At 46.2% G+C, this 10,068-nt stretch overlaps 46 non-coding genes and 7 pseudogenes across 46 annotated transcripts; all 53 read right to left on the minus strand.

Moving 5' to 3' along the window:
• Positions 1-54: 54 nt before the first annotated feature.
• LOC135266205 (5S ribosomal RNA) lies at positions 55-173 on the minus strand. Its single transcript, XR_010334121.1, has one exon. It is a non-coding gene; the product is annotated as a 5S ribosomal RNA (ribosomal RNA).
• Positions 174-246: 73 nt separating this feature from the next.
• On the minus strand, positions 247-352 carry LOC135266159 (5S ribosomal RNA; annotated as a pseudogene).
• Positions 353-425: 73 nt separating this feature from the next.
• LOC135266131 (5S ribosomal RNA) lies at positions 426-545 on the minus strand. Its single transcript, XR_010334068.1, has one exon. It is a non-coding gene; the product is annotated as a 5S ribosomal RNA (ribosomal RNA).
• Positions 546-618: 73 nt separating this feature from the next.
• LOC135266097 (5S ribosomal RNA) lies at positions 619-737 on the minus strand. The gene has a single exon (XR_010334034.1). It is a non-coding gene; the product is annotated as a 5S ribosomal RNA (ribosomal RNA).
• Positions 738-810: 73 nt separating this feature from the next.
• Positions 811-929, minus strand: LOC135266206 (5S ribosomal RNA). Its single transcript, XR_010334122.1, has one exon. It is a non-coding gene; the product is annotated as a 5S ribosomal RNA (ribosomal RNA).
• A 73-nt stretch (positions 930-1,002) lies between these two features.
• On the minus strand, positions 1,003-1,108 carry LOC135266161 (5S ribosomal RNA; annotated as a pseudogene).
• Positions 1,109-1,181: 73 nt separating this feature from the next.
• LOC135266132 (5S ribosomal RNA) lies at positions 1,182-1,301 on the minus strand. Its single transcript, XR_010334069.1, has one exon. It is a non-coding gene; the product is annotated as a 5S ribosomal RNA (ribosomal RNA).
• A 73-nt stretch (positions 1,302-1,374) lies between these two features.
• Positions 1,375-1,493, minus strand: LOC135266207 (5S ribosomal RNA). Its single transcript, XR_010334123.1, has one exon. It is a non-coding gene; the product is annotated as a 5S ribosomal RNA (ribosomal RNA).
• Positions 1,494-1,566: 73 nt separating this feature from the next.
• Positions 1,567-1,685, minus strand: LOC135266098 (5S ribosomal RNA). Its single transcript, XR_010334035.1, has one exon. It is a non-coding gene; the product is annotated as a 5S ribosomal RNA (ribosomal RNA).
• A 73-nt stretch (positions 1,686-1,758) lies between these two features.
• On the minus strand, positions 1,759-1,877 carry LOC135266208 (5S ribosomal RNA). The gene has a single exon (XR_010334124.1). It is a non-coding gene; the product is annotated as a 5S ribosomal RNA (ribosomal RNA).
• Positions 1,878-1,950: 73 nt separating this feature from the next.
• LOC135266209 (5S ribosomal RNA) lies at positions 1,951-2,069 on the minus strand. Its single transcript, XR_010334125.1, has one exon. It is a non-coding gene; the product is annotated as a 5S ribosomal RNA (ribosomal RNA).
• Positions 2,070-2,142: 73 nt separating this feature from the next.
• LOC135266158 (5S ribosomal RNA) lies at positions 2,143-2,248 on the minus strand (annotated as a pseudogene).
• Positions 2,249-2,321: 73 nt separating this feature from the next.
• On the minus strand, positions 2,322-2,441 carry LOC135266133 (5S ribosomal RNA). Its single transcript, XR_010334070.1, has one exon. It is a non-coding gene; the product is annotated as a 5S ribosomal RNA (ribosomal RNA).
• A 73-nt stretch (positions 2,442-2,514) lies between these two features.
• On the minus strand, positions 2,515-2,633 carry LOC135266210 (5S ribosomal RNA). The gene has a single exon (XR_010334126.1). It is a non-coding gene; the product is annotated as a 5S ribosomal RNA (ribosomal RNA).
• Positions 2,634-2,706: 73 nt separating this feature from the next.
• On the minus strand, positions 2,707-2,812 carry LOC135266164 (5S ribosomal RNA; annotated as a pseudogene).
• Positions 2,813-2,885: 73 nt separating this feature from the next.
• LOC135266212 (5S ribosomal RNA) lies at positions 2,886-3,004 on the minus strand. The gene has a single exon (XR_010334128.1). It is a non-coding gene; the product is annotated as a 5S ribosomal RNA (ribosomal RNA).
• Positions 3,005-3,077: 73 nt separating this feature from the next.
• On the minus strand, positions 3,078-3,196 carry LOC135266213 (5S ribosomal RNA). Its single transcript, XR_010334129.1, has one exon. It is a non-coding gene; the product is annotated as a 5S ribosomal RNA (ribosomal RNA).
• Positions 3,197-3,269: 73 nt separating this feature from the next.
• Positions 3,270-3,375, minus strand: LOC135266165 (5S ribosomal RNA; annotated as a pseudogene).
• A 73-nt stretch (positions 3,376-3,448) lies between these two features.
• Positions 3,449-3,568, minus strand: LOC135266134 (5S ribosomal RNA). Its single transcript, XR_010334071.1, has one exon. It is a non-coding gene; the product is annotated as a 5S ribosomal RNA (ribosomal RNA).
• Positions 3,569-3,641: 73 nt separating this feature from the next.
• Positions 3,642-3,760, minus strand: LOC135266214 (5S ribosomal RNA). The gene has a single exon (XR_010334130.1). It is a non-coding gene; the product is annotated as a 5S ribosomal RNA (ribosomal RNA).
• A 73-nt stretch (positions 3,761-3,833) lies between these two features.
• LOC135266215 (5S ribosomal RNA) lies at positions 3,834-3,952 on the minus strand. The gene has a single exon (XR_010334131.1). It is a non-coding gene; the product is annotated as a 5S ribosomal RNA (ribosomal RNA).
• A 73-nt stretch (positions 3,953-4,025) lies between these two features.
• On the minus strand, positions 4,026-4,144 carry LOC135266099 (5S ribosomal RNA). Its single transcript, XR_010334036.1, has one exon. It is a non-coding gene; the product is annotated as a 5S ribosomal RNA (ribosomal RNA).
• Positions 4,145-4,217: 73 nt separating this feature from the next.
• Positions 4,218-4,336, minus strand: LOC135266216 (5S ribosomal RNA). Its single transcript, XR_010334132.1, has one exon. It is a non-coding gene; the product is annotated as a 5S ribosomal RNA (ribosomal RNA).
• Positions 4,337-4,409: 73 nt separating this feature from the next.
• LOC135266166 (5S ribosomal RNA) lies at positions 4,410-4,515 on the minus strand (annotated as a pseudogene).
• Positions 4,516-4,588: 73 nt separating this feature from the next.
• LOC135266009 (5S ribosomal RNA) lies at positions 4,589-4,707 on the minus strand. Its single transcript, XR_010333947.1, has one exon. It is a non-coding gene; the product is annotated as a 5S ribosomal RNA (ribosomal RNA).
• A 73-nt stretch (positions 4,708-4,780) lies between these two features.
• LOC135266100 (5S ribosomal RNA) lies at positions 4,781-4,899 on the minus strand. The gene has a single exon (XR_010334037.1). It is a non-coding gene; the product is annotated as a 5S ribosomal RNA (ribosomal RNA).
• A 73-nt stretch (positions 4,900-4,972) lies between these two features.
• LOC135266010 (5S ribosomal RNA) lies at positions 4,973-5,091 on the minus strand. Its single transcript, XR_010333948.1, has one exon. It is a non-coding gene; the product is annotated as a 5S ribosomal RNA (ribosomal RNA).
• Positions 5,092-5,164: 73 nt separating this feature from the next.
• On the minus strand, positions 5,165-5,283 carry LOC135266011 (5S ribosomal RNA). Its single transcript, XR_010333949.1, has one exon. It is a non-coding gene; the product is annotated as a 5S ribosomal RNA (ribosomal RNA).
• A 73-nt stretch (positions 5,284-5,356) lies between these two features.
• On the minus strand, positions 5,357-5,462 carry LOC135266167 (5S ribosomal RNA; annotated as a pseudogene).
• Positions 5,463-5,535: 73 nt separating this feature from the next.
• LOC135266013 (5S ribosomal RNA) lies at positions 5,536-5,654 on the minus strand. The gene has a single exon (XR_010333950.1). It is a non-coding gene; the product is annotated as a 5S ribosomal RNA (ribosomal RNA).
• A 73-nt stretch (positions 5,655-5,727) lies between these two features.
• Positions 5,728-5,846, minus strand: LOC135266014 (5S ribosomal RNA). The gene has a single exon (XR_010333951.1). It is a non-coding gene; the product is annotated as a 5S ribosomal RNA (ribosomal RNA).
• Positions 5,847-5,919: 73 nt separating this feature from the next.
• Positions 5,920-6,038, minus strand: LOC135266016 (5S ribosomal RNA). The gene has a single exon (XR_010333953.1). It is a non-coding gene; the product is annotated as a 5S ribosomal RNA (ribosomal RNA).
• A 73-nt stretch (positions 6,039-6,111) lies between these two features.
• On the minus strand, positions 6,112-6,230 carry LOC135266101 (5S ribosomal RNA). Its single transcript, XR_010334038.1, has one exon. It is a non-coding gene; the product is annotated as a 5S ribosomal RNA (ribosomal RNA).
• Positions 6,231-6,303: 73 nt separating this feature from the next.
• LOC135266017 (5S ribosomal RNA) lies at positions 6,304-6,422 on the minus strand. Its single transcript, XR_010333954.1, has one exon. It is a non-coding gene; the product is annotated as a 5S ribosomal RNA (ribosomal RNA).
• A 73-nt stretch (positions 6,423-6,495) lies between these two features.
• On the minus strand, positions 6,496-6,614 carry LOC135266018 (5S ribosomal RNA). The gene has a single exon (XR_010333955.1). It is a non-coding gene; the product is annotated as a 5S ribosomal RNA (ribosomal RNA).
• A 73-nt stretch (positions 6,615-6,687) lies between these two features.
• LOC135266019 (5S ribosomal RNA) lies at positions 6,688-6,806 on the minus strand. Its single transcript, XR_010333956.1, has one exon. It is a non-coding gene; the product is annotated as a 5S ribosomal RNA (ribosomal RNA).
• A 73-nt stretch (positions 6,807-6,879) lies between these two features.
• On the minus strand, positions 6,880-6,998 carry LOC135266130 (5S ribosomal RNA). Its single transcript, XR_010334067.1, has one exon. It is a non-coding gene; the product is annotated as a 5S ribosomal RNA (ribosomal RNA).
• Positions 6,999-7,071: 73 nt separating this feature from the next.
• Positions 7,072-7,190, minus strand: LOC135266020 (5S ribosomal RNA). Its single transcript, XR_010333957.1, has one exon. It is a non-coding gene; the product is annotated as a 5S ribosomal RNA (ribosomal RNA).
• Positions 7,191-7,263: 73 nt separating this feature from the next.
• On the minus strand, positions 7,264-7,382 carry LOC135266021 (5S ribosomal RNA). The gene has a single exon (XR_010333958.1). It is a non-coding gene; the product is annotated as a 5S ribosomal RNA (ribosomal RNA).
• Positions 7,383-7,455: 73 nt separating this feature from the next.
• LOC135266102 (5S ribosomal RNA) lies at positions 7,456-7,574 on the minus strand. The gene has a single exon (XR_010334039.1). It is a non-coding gene; the product is annotated as a 5S ribosomal RNA (ribosomal RNA).
• A 73-nt stretch (positions 7,575-7,647) lies between these two features.
• Positions 7,648-7,766, minus strand: LOC135266022 (5S ribosomal RNA). Its single transcript, XR_010333959.1, has one exon. It is a non-coding gene; the product is annotated as a 5S ribosomal RNA (ribosomal RNA).
• A 73-nt stretch (positions 7,767-7,839) lies between these two features.
• Positions 7,840-7,958, minus strand: LOC135266023 (5S ribosomal RNA). The gene has a single exon (XR_010333960.1). It is a non-coding gene; the product is annotated as a 5S ribosomal RNA (ribosomal RNA).
• A 73-nt stretch (positions 7,959-8,031) lies between these two features.
• Positions 8,032-8,150, minus strand: LOC135266024 (5S ribosomal RNA). Its single transcript, XR_010333961.1, has one exon. It is a non-coding gene; the product is annotated as a 5S ribosomal RNA (ribosomal RNA).
• A 73-nt stretch (positions 8,151-8,223) lies between these two features.
• LOC135266103 (5S ribosomal RNA) lies at positions 8,224-8,342 on the minus strand. Its single transcript, XR_010334040.1, has one exon. It is a non-coding gene; the product is annotated as a 5S ribosomal RNA (ribosomal RNA).
• A 73-nt stretch (positions 8,343-8,415) lies between these two features.
• Positions 8,416-8,534, minus strand: LOC135266025 (5S ribosomal RNA). Its single transcript, XR_010333962.1, has one exon. It is a non-coding gene; the product is annotated as a 5S ribosomal RNA (ribosomal RNA).
• A 73-nt stretch (positions 8,535-8,607) lies between these two features.
• LOC135266116 (5S ribosomal RNA) lies at positions 8,608-8,726 on the minus strand. The gene has a single exon (XR_010334053.1). It is a non-coding gene; the product is annotated as a 5S ribosomal RNA (ribosomal RNA).
• A 73-nt stretch (positions 8,727-8,799) lies between these two features.
• Positions 8,800-8,918, minus strand: LOC135266027 (5S ribosomal RNA). Its single transcript, XR_010333964.1, has one exon. It is a non-coding gene; the product is annotated as a 5S ribosomal RNA (ribosomal RNA).
• A 73-nt stretch (positions 8,919-8,991) lies between these two features.
• On the minus strand, positions 8,992-9,110 carry LOC135266152 (5S ribosomal RNA). Its single transcript, XR_010334089.1, has one exon. It is a non-coding gene; the product is annotated as a 5S ribosomal RNA (ribosomal RNA).
• A 62-nt stretch (positions 9,111-9,172) lies between these two features.
• Positions 9,173-9,291, minus strand: LOC135266105 (5S ribosomal RNA). Its single transcript, XR_010334042.1, has one exon. It is a non-coding gene; the product is annotated as a 5S ribosomal RNA (ribosomal RNA).
• A 73-nt stretch (positions 9,292-9,364) lies between these two features.
• Positions 9,365-9,483, minus strand: LOC135266029 (5S ribosomal RNA). The gene has a single exon (XR_010333965.1). It is a non-coding gene; the product is annotated as a 5S ribosomal RNA (ribosomal RNA).
• A 73-nt stretch (positions 9,484-9,556) lies between these two features.
• LOC135266030 (5S ribosomal RNA) lies at positions 9,557-9,675 on the minus strand. The gene has a single exon (XR_010333966.1). It is a non-coding gene; the product is annotated as a 5S ribosomal RNA (ribosomal RNA).
• A 73-nt stretch (positions 9,676-9,748) lies between these two features.
• LOC135266031 (5S ribosomal RNA) lies at positions 9,749-9,867 on the minus strand. The gene has a single exon (XR_010333967.1). It is a non-coding gene; the product is annotated as a 5S ribosomal RNA (ribosomal RNA).
• A 73-nt stretch (positions 9,868-9,940) lies between these two features.
• Positions 9,941-10,060, minus strand: LOC135266145 (5S ribosomal RNA). Its single transcript, XR_010334082.1, has one exon. It is a non-coding gene; the product is annotated as a 5S ribosomal RNA (ribosomal RNA).
• Positions 10,061-10,068: the final 8 nt, after the last annotated feature.

Below are 10,068 nucleotides of genomic sequence, written 5' to 3' on the forward strand. Positions count from 1 at the left end.
AGAGTAGATTAACTGTCCTAAAATTTTATTTAAAGCGTTATAAAACAAAAAAGGAGGCAACGGCACGCGGTGTTCCCAAGCGGTCACCCATCCAAGTACTAACCGCGCCCGACGCTGCTTAACTTCAGTGATCAGACGAGAACTGGTGTATTCAGCGTGGTATGGACGTTGCCTGAACGTTTTCTCGTCCTCAGAGTAAATTAACTATCCTAAAATTTTATTTAAAGCGTTATAAAACAAAAAAGGAGGCAACGGCACGCGGTCACCCATCCAAGTACTAACCGCGCCCGACGCTGCTTAACTTCAGTGATCAGACGAGAACTGGTGTTTTCAGCGTGGTATGGACGTTGCTTGAACGTTTTCTCGTCCTCAGAGTAGATTAACTGTCCTAAAATTTTATTTAAAGCGTTATAAAACAAGAAAGGAGGCAACGGGCACGCGGTGTTCCCAAGCGGTCACCCATCCAAGTACTAACCGCGCCCGACGCTGCTTAACTTCAGTGATCAGACGAGAACTGGTGTATTCAGCGTGGTATGGACGTTGCCTGAACGTTTTCTCGTCCTCAGAGTAAATTAACTGTCCTAAAATTTTATTTAAAGCGTTATAAAACAAAAAAGGAGGCAACGGCACGCGGTGTTCCCAAGCGGTCACCCATCCAAGTACTAACCGCGCCCGACGCTGCTTAACTTCAGTGATCAGACGAGAACTGGTGTATTCAGCGTGGTATGGACGTTGCTTGAACGTTTTCTCGTCCTCAGAGTAGATTAACTGTCCTAAAATTTTATTTAAAGCGTTATAAAACAAAAAAGGAGGCAACGGCACGCGGTGTTCCCAAGCGGTCACCCATCCAAGTACTAACCGCGCCCGACGCTGCTTAACTTCAGTGATCAGACGAGAACTGGTGTATTCAGCGTGGTATGGACGTTGCCTGAACGTTTTCTCGTCCTCAGAGTAAATTAACTATCCTAAAATTTTATTTAAAGCGTTATAAAACAAAAAAGGAGGCAACGGCACGCGGTCACCCATCCAAGTACTAACCGCGCCCGACGCTGCTTAACTTCAGTGATCAGACGAGAACTGGTGTTTTCAGCGTGGTATGGACGTTGCTTGAACGTTTTCTCGTCCTCAGAGTAGATTAACTGTCCTAAAATTTTATTTAAAGCGTTATAAAACAAGAAAGGAGGCAACGGGCACGCGGTGTTCCCAAGCGGTCACCCATCCAAGTACTAACCGCGCCCGACGCTGCTTAACTTCAGTGATCAGACGAGAACTGGTGTATTCAGCGTGGTATGGACGTTGCCTGAACGTTTTCTCGTCCTCAGAGTAAATTAACTGTCCTAAAATTTTATTTAAAGCGTTATAAAACAAAAAAGGAGGCAACGGCACGCGGTGTTCCCAAGCGGTCACCCATCCAAGTACTAACCGCGCCCGACGCTGCTTAACTTCAGTGATCAGACGAGAACTGGTGTATTCAGCGTGGTATGGACGTTGCCTGAACGTTTTCTCGTCCTCAGAGTAAATTAACTGTCCTAAAATTTTATTTAAGACGTTATAAAACAAAAAAGGAGGCAACGGCACGCGGTGTTCCCAAGCGGTCACCCATCCAAGTACTAACCGCGCCCGACGCTGCTTAACTTCAGTGATCAGACGAGAACTGGTGTATTCAGCGTGGTATGGACGTTGCTTGAACGTTTTCTCGTCCTCAGAGTAGATTAACTGTCCTAAAATTTTATTTAAAGCGTTATAAAACAAAAAAGGAGGCAACGGCACGCGGTGTTCCCAAGCGGTCACCCATCCAAGTACTAACCGCGCCCGACGCTGCTTAACTTCAGTGATCAGACGAGAACTGGTGTATTCAGCGTGGTATGGACGTTGCCTGAACGTTTTCTCGTTCTCAAAGGACATTAACTGTCCTAAAATTTTATTTAAAGCGTTATAAAACAAAAAAGGAGGCAACGGCACGCGGTGTTCCCAAGCGGTCACCCATCCAAGTACTAACCGCGCCCGACGCTGCTTAACTTCAGTGATCAGACGAGAACTGGTGTATTCAGCGTGGTATGGACGTTGCCTGAACGTTTTCTCGTCCTCAGAGTAAATTAACTATCCTAAAATTTTATTTAAAGCGTTATAAAACAAAAAAGGAGGCAACGGCACGCGGTCACCCATCCAAGTACTAACCGCGCCCGACGCTGCTTAACTTCAGTGATCAGACGAGAACTGGTGTATTCAGCGTGGTATGGACGTTGCCTGAACGTTTTCTCGTCCTCAGAGTAGATTAACTGTCCTAAAATTTTATTTAAAGCGTTATAAAACAAGAAAGGAGGCAACGGGCACGCGGTGTTCCCAAGCGGTCACCCATCCAAGTACTAACCGCGCCCGACGCTGCTTAACTTCAGTGATCAGACGAGAACTGGTGTATTCAGCGTGGTATGGACGTTGCCTGAACGTTTTCTCGTTCTCAAAGGACATTAACTGTCCTAAAATTTTATTTAAAGCGTTATAAAACAAAAAAGGAGGCAACGGCACGCGGTGTTCCCAAGCGGTCACCCATCCAAGTACTAACCGCGCCCGACGCTGCTTAACTTCAGTGATCAGACGAGAACTGGTGTATTCAGCGTGGTATGGACGTTGCCTGAACGTTTTCTCGTCCTCAGAGTAAATTAACTATCCTAAAATTTTATTTAAAGCGTTATAAAACAAAAAAGGAGGCAACGGCACGCGGTCACCCATCCAAGTACTAACCGCGCCCGACGCTGCTTAACTTCAGTGATCAGACGAGAACTGGTGTATTCAGCGTGGTATGGACGTTGCTTGAACGTTTTCTCGTCCTCAGAGTAGATTAACTGTCCTAAAATTTTATTTAAAGCGTTATAAAACAAAAAAGGAGGCAACGGCACGCGGTGTTCCCAAGCGGTCACCCATCCAAGTACTAACCGCGCCCGACGCTGCTTAACTTCAGTGATCAGACGAGAACTGGTGTATTCAGCGTGGTATGGACGTTGCCTGAACGTTTTCTCGTTCTCAAAGGACATTAACTGTCCTAAAATTTTATTTAAAGCGTTATAAAACAAAAAAGGAGGCAACGGCACGCGGTGTTCCCAAGCGGTCACCCATCCAAGTACTAACCGCGCCCGACGCTGCTTAACTTCAGTGATCAGACGAGAACTGGTGTATTCAGCGTGGTATGGACGTTGCCTGAACGTTTTCTCGTCCTCAGAGTAAATTAACTATCCTAAAATTTTATTTAAAGCGTTATAAAACAAAAAAGGAGGCAACGGCACGCGGTCACCCATCCAAGTACTAACCGCGCCCGACGCTGCTTAACTTCAGTGATCAGACGAGAACTGGTGTATTCAGCGTGGTATGGACGTTGCTTGAACGTTTTCTCGTCCTCAGAGTAGATTAACTGTCCTAAAATTTTATTTAAAGCGTTATAAAACAAGAAAGGAGGCAACGGGCACGCGGTGTTCCCAAGCGGTCACCCATCCAAGTACTAACCGCGCCCGACGCTGCTTAACTTCAGTGATCAGACGAGAACTGGTGTATTCAGCGTGGTATGGACGTTGCCTGAACGTTTTCTCGTCCTCAGAGTAAATTAACTGTCCTAAAATTTTATTTAAAGCGTTATAAAACAAAAAAGGAGGCAACGGCACGCGGTGTTCCCAAGCGGTCACCCATCCAAGTACTAACCGCGCCCGACGCTGCTTAACTTCAGTGATCAGACGAGAACTGGTGTATTCAGCGTGGTATGGACGTTGCCTGAACGTTTTCTCGTCCTCAGAGTAAATTAACTGTCCTAAAATTTTATTTAAAGCGTTATAAAACAAAAAAGGAGGCAACGGCACGCGGTGTTCCCAAGCGGTCACCCATCCAAGTACTAACCGCGCCCGACGCTGCTTAACTTCAGTGATCAGACGAGAACTGGTGTATTCAGCGTGGTATGGACGTTGCCTGAACGTTTTCTCGTCCTCAGAGTAAATTAACTGTCCTAAAATTTTATTTAAAGCGTTATAAAACAAAAAAGGAGGCAACGGCACGCGGTGTTCCCAAGCGGTCACCCATCCAAGTACTAACCGCGCCCGACGCTGCTTAACTTCAGTGATCAGACGAGAACTGGTGTATTCAGCGTGGTATGGACGTTGCTTGAACGTTTTCTCGTCCTCAGAGTAGATTAACTGTCCTAAAATTTTATTTAAAGCGTTATAAAACAAAAAAGGAGGCAACGGCACGCGGTGTTCCCAAGCGGTCACCCATCCAAGTACTAACCGCGCCCGACGCTGCTTAACTTCAGTGATCAGACGAGAACTGGTGTATTCAGCGTGGTATGGACGTTGCCTGAACGTTTTCTCGTCCTCAGAGTAAATTAACTATCCTAAAATTTTATTTAAAGCGTTATAAAACAAAAAAGGAGGCAACGGCACGCGGTCACCCATCCAAGTACTAACCGCGCCCGACGCTGCTTAACTTCAGTGATCAGACGAGAACTGGTGTATTCAGCGTGGTATGGACGTTGCTTGAACGTTTTCTCGTCCTCAGAGTAGATTAACTGTCCTAAAATTTTATTTAAAGCGTTATAAAACAAAAAAGGAGGCAACGGCACGCGGTGTTCCCAAGCGGTCACCCATCCAAGTACTAACCGCGCCCGACGCTGCTTAACTTCAGTGATCAGACGAGAACTGGTGTATTCAGCGTGGTATGGACGTTGCCTGAACGTTTTCTCGTCCTCAGAGTAAATTAACTGTCCTAAAATTTTATTTAAGACGTTATAAAACAAAAAAGGAGGCAACGGCACGCGGTGTTCCCAAGCGGTCACCCATCCAAGTACTAACCGCGCCCGACGCTGCTTAACTTCAGTGATCAGACGAGAACTGGTGTATTCAGCGTGGTATGGACGTTGCTTGAACGTTTTCTCGTCCTCAGAGTAGATTAACTGTCCTAAAATTTTATTTAAAGCGTTATAAAACAAAAAAGGAGGCAACGGCACGCGGTGTTCCCAAGCGGTCACCCATCCAAGTACTAACCGCGCCCGACGCTGCTTAACTTCAGTGATCAGACGAGAACTGGTGTATTCAGCGTGGTATGGACGTTGCCTGAACGTTTTCTCGTTCTCAAAGGACATTAACTGTCCTAAAATTTTATTTAAAGCGTTATAAAACAAAAAAGGAGGCAACGGCACGCGGTGTTCCCAAGCGGTCACCCATCCAAGTACTAACCGCGCCCGACGCTGCTTAACTTCAGTGATCAGACGAGAACTGGTGTATTCAGCGTGGTATGGACGTTGCCTGAACGTTTTCTCGTCCTCAGAGTAAATTAACTATCCTAAAATTTTATTTAAAGCGTTATAAAACAAAAAAGGAGGCAACGGCACGCGGTCACCCATCCAAGTACTAACCGCGCCCGACGCTGCTTAACTTCAGTGATCAGACGAGAACTGGTGTATTCAGCGTGGTATGGACGTTGCTTGAACGTTTTCTCGTCCTCAGAGTAGATTAACTGTCCTAAAATTTTATTTAAAGCGTTATAAAACAAAAAAGGAGGCAACGGCACGCGGTGTTCCCAAGCGGTCACCCATCCAAGTACTAACCGCGCCCGACGCTGCTTAACTTCAGTGATCAGACGAGAACTGGTGTATTCAGCGTGGTATGGACGTTGCCTGAACGTTTTCTCGTCCTCAGAGTAAATTAACTGTCCTAAAATTTTATTTAAAGCGTTATAAAACAAAAAAGGAGGCAACGGCACGCGGTGTTCCCAAGCGGTCACCCATCCAAGTACTAACCGCGCCCGACGCTGCTTAACTTCAGTGATCAGACGAGAACTGGTGTATTCAGCGTGGTATGGACGTTGCCTGAACGTTTTCTCGTTCTCAAAGGACATTAACTGTCCTAAAATTTTATTTAAAGCGTTATAAAACAAAAAAGGAGGCAACGGCACGCGGTGTTCCCAAGCGGTCACCCATCCAAGTACTAACCGCGCCCGACGCTGCTTAACTTCAGTGATCAGACGAGAACTGGTGTATTCAGCGTGGTATGGACGTTGCCTGAACGTTTTCTCGTCCTCAGAGTAAATTAACTGTCCTAAAATTTTATTTAAAGCGTTATAAAACAAAAAAGGAGGCAACGGCACGCGGTGTTCCCAAGCGGTCACCCATCCAAGTACTAACCGCGCCCGACGCTGCTTAACTTCAGTGATCAGACGAGAACTGGTGTATTCAGCGTGGTATGGACGTTGCTTGAACGTTTTCTCGTCCTCAGAGTAGATTAACTGTCCTAAAATTTTATTTAAAGCGTTATAAAACAAAAAAGGAGGCAACGGCACGCGGTGTTCCCAAGCGGTCACCCATCCAAGTACTAACCGCGCCCGACGCTGCTTAACTTCAGTGATCAGACGAGAACTGGTGTATTCAGCGTGGTATGGACGTTGCCTGAACGTTTTCTCGTTCTCAAAGGACATTAACTGTCCTAAAATTTTATTTAAAGCGTTATAAAACAAAAAAGGAGGCAACGGCACGCGGTGTTCCCAAGCGGTCACCCATCCAAGTACTAACCGCGCCCGACGCTGCTTAACTTCAGTGATCAGACGAGAACTGGTGTATTCAGCGTGGTATGGACGTTGCCTGAACGTTTTCTCGTCCTCAGAGTAAATTAACTGTCCTAAAATTTTATTTAAAGCGTTATAAAACAAAAAAGGAGGCAACGGCACGCGGTGTTCCCAAGCGGTCACCCATCCAAGTACTAACCGCGCCCGACGCTGCTTAACTTCAGTGATCAGACGAGAACTGGTGTATTCAGCGTGGTATGGACGTTGCCTGAACGTTTTCTCGTTCTCAAAGGACATTAACTGTCCTAAAATTTTATTTAAAGCGTTATAAAACAAAAAAGGAGGCAACGGCACGCGGTGTTCCCAAGCGGTCACCCATCCAAGTACTAACCGCGCCCGACGCTGCTTGACTTCAGTGATCAGACGAGAACTGGTGTATTCAGCGTGGTATGGACGTTGCTTGAACGTTTTCTCGTCCTCAGAGTAGATTAACTGTCCTAAAATTTTATTTAAAGCGTTATAAAACAAAAAAGGAGGCAACGGCACGCGGTGTTCCCAAGCGGTCACCCATCCAAGTACTAACCGCGCCCGACGCTGCTTAACTTCAGTGATCAGACGAGAACTGGTGTATTCAGCGTGGTATGGACGTTGCCTGAACGTTTTCTCGTCCTCAGAGTAAATTAACTGTCCTAAAATTTTATTTAAAGCGTTATAAAACAAAAAAGGAGGCAACGGCACGCGGTGTTCCCAAGCGGTCACCCATCCAAGTACTAACCGCGCCCGACGCTGCTTAACTTCAGTGATCAGACGAGAACTGGTGTATTCAGCGTGGTATGGACGTTGCCTGAACGTTTTCTCGTTCTCAAAGGACATTAACTGTCCTAAAATTTTATTTAAAGCGTTATAAAACAAAAAAGGAGGCAACGGCACGCGGTGTTCCCAAGCGGTCACCCATCCAAGTACTAACCGCGCCCGACGCTGCTTAACTTCAGTGATCAGACGAGAACTGGTGTATTCAGCGTGGTATGGACGTTGCTTGAACGTTTTCTCGTCCTCAGAGTAGATTAACTGTCCTAAAATTTTATTTAAAGCGTTATAAAACAAAAAAGGAGGCAACGGCACGCGGTGTTCCCAAGCGGTCACCCATCCAAGTACTAACCGCGCCCGACGCTGCTTAACTTCAGTGATCAGACGAGAACTGGTGTATTCAGCGTGGTATGGACGTTGCCTGAACGTTTTCTCGTCCTCAGAGTAAATTAACTGTCCTAAAATTTTATTTAAAGCGTTATAAAACAAAAAAGGAGGCAACGGCACGCGGTGTTCCCAAGCGGTCACCCATCCAAGTACTAACCGCGCCCGACGCTGCTTAACTTCAGTGATCAGACGAGAACTGGTGTATTCAGCGTGGTATGGACGTTGCCTGAACGTTTTCTCGTTCTCAAAGGACATTAACTGTCCTAAAATTTTATTTAAAGCGTTATAAAACAAAAAAGGAGGCAACGGCACGCGGTGTTCCCAAGCGGTCACCCATCCAAGTACTAACCGCGCCCGACGCTGCTTAACTTCAGTGATCAGACGAGAACTGGTGTATTCAGCGTGGTATGGACGTTGCCTGAACGTTTTCTCGTCCTCAGAGTAAATTAACTGTCCTAAAATTTTATTTAAAGCGTTATAAAACAAAAAAGGAGGCAACGGCACGCGGTGTTCCCAAGCGGTCACCCATCCAAGTACTAACCGCGCCCGACGCTGCTTAACTTCAGTGATCAGACGAGAACTGGTGTATTCAGCGTGGTATGGACGTTGCTTGAACGTTTTCTCGTCCTCAGAGTAGATTAACTGTCCTAAAATTTTATTTAAAGCGTTATAAAACAAAAAAGGAGGCAACGGCACGCGGTGTTCCCAAGCGGTCACCCATCCAAGTACTAACCGCGCCCGACGCTGCTTAACTTCAGTGATCAGACGAGAACTGGTGTATTCAGCGTGGTATGGACGTTGCCTGAACGTTTTCTCGTCCTCAGAGTAAATTAACTGTCCTAAAATTTTATTTAAAGCGTTATAAAACAAAAAAGGAGGCAACGGCACGCGGTGTTCCCAAGCGGTCACCCATCCAAGTACTAACCGCGCCCGACGCTGCTTAACTTCAGTGATCAGACGAGAACTGGTGTATTCAGCGTGGTATTGACGTTGCTTGAACGTTTTCTCGTTTTCAGAGTAGATTAACTGTCCTAAAATTTTATTTAAAGCGTTATAAAACAAAAAAGGAGGCAACGGCACGCGGTGTTCCCAAGCGGTCACCCATCCAAGTACTAACCGCGCCCGACGCTGCTTAACTTCAGTGATCAGACGAGAACTGGTGTATTCAGCGTGGTATGGACGTTGCCTGAACGTTTTCTCGTCCTCAGAGTAAATTAACTGTCCTAAAATTTTATTTAAAGCGTTATAAAACAAAAAAGGAGGCAACGGCACGCGGTGTTCCCAAGCGGTCACCCATCCAAGTACTAACCGCGCCCGACGCTGCTTAACTTCAGTGATCAGACGAGAACTGGTGTATTCAGCGTGGTCTGAACGTTTTCTCGTCCTCAGAGTAAATTAACTGTCCTAAAATTTTATTTAAGACGTTATAAAACAAAAAAGGAGGCAACGGCACGCGGTGTTCCCAAGCGGTCACCCATCCAAGTACTAACCGCGCCCGACGCTGCTTAACTTCAGTGATCAGACGAGAACTGGTGTATTCAGCGTGGTATGGACGTTGCTTGAACGTTTTCTCGTCCTCAGAGTAGATTAACTGTCCTAAAATTTTATTTAAAGCGTTATAAAACAAAAAAGGAGGCAACGGCACGCGGTGTTCCCAAGCGGTCACCCATCCAAGTACTAACCGCGCCCGACGCTGCTTAACTTCAGTGATCAGACGAGAACTGGTGTATTCAGCGTGGTATGGACGTTGCCTGAACGTTTTCTCGTTCTCAAAGGACATTAACTGTCCTAAAATTTTATTTAAAGCGTTATAAAACAAAAAAGGAGGCAACGGCACGCGGTGTTCCCAAGCGGTCACCCATCCAAGTACTAACCGCGCCCGACGCTGCTTAACTTCAGTGATCAGACGAGAACTGGTGTATTCAGCGTGGTATGGACGTTGCCTGAACGTTTTCTCGTCCTCAGAGTAGATTAACTGTCCTAAAATTTTATTTAAAGCGTTATAAAACAAAAAAGGAGGCAACGGCACGCGGTGTTCCCAAGCGGTCACCCATCCAAGTACTAACCGCGCCCGACGCTGCTTAACTTCAGTGATCAGACGAGAACTGGTGTATTCAGCGTGGTATGGACGTTGCCTGAACGTTTTCTCGTCCTCAGAGTAGATTAACTGTCCTAAAATTTTATTTAAAGCGTTATAAAACAAGAAAGGAGGCAACGGGCACGCGGTGTTCCCAAGCGGTCACCCATCCAAGTACTAACCGCGCCCGACGCTGCTTAACTTCAGTGATCAGACGAGAACTGGTGTATTCAGCGTGGTATGGACGTTGCTTGAACGTT

This window comes from Tribolium castaneum, chromosome 4 (genome assembly GCF_031307605.1).
Source record: "Tribolium castaneum strain GA2 chromosome 4, icTriCast1.1, whole genome shotgun sequence".
NCBI classification, from domain to species: Eukaryota; Metazoa; Arthropoda; class Insecta; order Coleoptera; family Tenebrionidae; genus Tribolium; species Tribolium castaneum.